The sequence below is a fragment of the Palaemon carinicauda genome, chromosome 18, assembly GCF_036898095.1.
Source record: "Palaemon carinicauda isolate YSFRI2023 chromosome 18, ASM3689809v2, whole genome shotgun sequence".
Classification (NCBI taxonomy): Eukaryota; Metazoa; Arthropoda; class Malacostraca; order Decapoda; family Palaemonidae; genus Palaemon; species Palaemon carinicauda.
In genome coordinates, this window is record NC_090742.1 from 74,532,054 (window position 1) to 74,534,553 (window position 2,500).

Sequence of the window (2,500 nt, forward strand, 5' to 3'; positions counted from 1 at the left end):
ATTTTTTAGTACGATCCCCTTCAGATCCCCTTGATAATTTTCTGAAATACCAAGAGAAAGAAATGTTCCCCTATCATCCTTAAGAACTTTCTGAAATACCAGGTGACTGAACTTTTCCCACACCAGCCCCTTAAAAGGAGGCTTCTCACTTCTAAAACCGTTTTGAAATACAGGTGTGCTGAACTTTCCCTATACCACCACTGAGAGGGAGTAGTCTCATTCCTAAGAAGTTTCAGAAACGGCAGGTTCTTAAAATTTCCTGCGCCTACCCTTCAAAGAGAGGAACCTCAACCCTATGGACTTTTTGAAATACTTGGGTGCTGAAATTTTCTAGAACTAACCACTTAAAGGGGGCAGACTCACCCTAAAGTAGTTTCTAAAATACCAGGTATCTGATTTTTTCCAACACAATCCCCTCAAATAGAGGATTTTCACCTGTAAGAAATTTCTGAAATAGGGTCTGAGCTTCTCCAGGACCACTAACTACCCTCTTAGGGAACACACTCATCTCCAAGAACGTTTTGGAATAACAATGGGCTGAACTTTTCCACAAACACTTCTCAAACGAAAGAGTCTCACCTTTCAGAACTTTCTGATGTGCTAGAGGATTAAAATTTTCCTGGACCACTGTCTCAAAGTGACCAAACTTACCCTTAAGAACGTTCTGTAATACAACGGGCTGAACTTATTAATAGATAGTGTAACTCCTGTGTGAAAACATATCTATTTCAATAATTTTATTTTTTATGCATATTATGAAGTTTATGTAATATTTTGAATTATGTATACAAAATGTAAAGTCAACGTTTATATTTGCTTGTACTCTAATTATATTCTCATTTATACCTACTTTTTAAGTGATATCCGGGTTATGCATAATTTTCTTATGTTTAATGTTTTCTTCCTAAGAATCAGATCTCATTTTCTCGATCGTTCAAGTTCCAGGTATTAATGTATTTTTTTTTCTTTTTTTAAGGGGAGTGACATCTGCATGATTTTAACCCGAATCAGATATTGTAATTTATATACCGTTAGAGGTCAAATTCAGTTCATCCGCATTATGCAAAGTTCATGACCTGTTTTCTCATCAGTTTCTCACGAGAAGAAGAGTCACGTTTAAGATTAGAATATTATCTTTTAAATCTGTTAATGTAATATTTCTTTGGGAGGTCTTGATATATTACAGTATTTGAGGCCTGATTTTTTAATTTATTAGTTTTTTTTTCCACTGAGACATTAGCAGTTATTTATGATAGTTAAAAAAAATTGCGTTAACACAAATTTAGTGCAATGTTACTTTAAGTTGATTGTCTGTTTCTCGTATATTTTCGTGTAGCAGAAACTAGGACACTATACACGTTAAAAACGTACATAACTGCATCCGTGCCAGTGTGAGTTTCTTTTTGTGTTCGTGTTTCCGTGTCTTATGGACGTGGGCAGAACGAGTTTTACTCGAGAGGAAATTTTCTCTCGAAAGGATGAAAGTGGAAAATCGAGACAGCACCCTTATGGGAGATGGCCCACGAGAGGTGATGGGTCTCTTCAGCTGCCAGATACTATATTTTTCACAATTTATTTATTTTTTCTTTAATAAATCTTTCAATCAGCAACCAAGATATCATGATATTTATTCAGATCCAATTTTTATTTTATTGAAATAAGCTCAAGAAGAAAGTTCTTCTAAACCTAGGCGAGAAAGTTTCTCGTGTTCGGCGGTGACAGTGACTAAGTGCGAATAAGGGGTCGAGCGAGGAAGGAAGCAGGCAAAACTGAAAAGTGCAGTGTAGTGAGTGTGTTGTGATCGTCCAGTCGAGTTGGCTGGGTAACTCCCGTCCTTCCGGAGGCCACCCCAGTTCGTTCGATTGTTAGTTGAGGCTACTTTTGGATTCTCGATCTTATTACCTTTAAGATATTACGACCCTTATGTGAATTTTAGATATTACGACCCTTATGTGAATTTTAGATATTACGACCCTTATGTGAATTTTAGATATTACGACCCTTATGTGAATTTATTCATTATAACTTTTAAGATATTACGGGCTTTATGCGAATTTTAGATATTACGACCCTTATGTGAATTTAAGATATTACGACCCTTATGTGAATTTATTATAATGTTTTATGGTAATACGACCCTTATGTGAATTTAAGATATTACGACCCTTAAGTGAATTTTAGATATTACGACCCTTATGTGAATTTATTCATTATAACTTTTAAGATATTACGGCCCTTATGCGAATTTAAGATATGACGACCCTTAAGCGAGTTTAACATGTTACGACCCTTATGTGAATTTATTCATTATAACTTTTAAGGTAATACGACCCTTGTGCGAATTTAAGATATTACGACCTTTATGTGAATTTATTCATTATAACTTTTAAGATATTACGACCCTTATGTGAATTTAAGATATGACGACCCTTAAGCGAATTTAACATGTTACGACCCTTATGTGAATTTATTCATTATAACTTTTAAGATAATACGACCC

At 34.9% G+C, this 2,500-nt stretch overlaps 1 protein-coding gene across 2 annotated transcripts in view; it reads left to right on the forward strand.

The window, feature by feature from the left end:
* The window catches only part of LOC137657899 (venom dipeptidyl peptidase 4-like), a 352,664-nt gene that overhangs the window by 66,233 nt on the left and 283,931 nt on the right, over positions 1–2,500 (forward strand). Inside the window, exon 1 of one of the 2 annotated variants that reach the window (XM_068392532.1) lies at positions 1,757–1,864. The exons of the other annotated variant lie outside the window; for it this stretch is intronic. The gene's annotated coding sequence lies outside the window, so the exon portion shown is untranslated. Of the gene's footprint in view, positions 1–1,756; positions 1,865–2,500 lie in introns of those variants that run through there. 2 annotated transcript variants of the gene reach the window in all.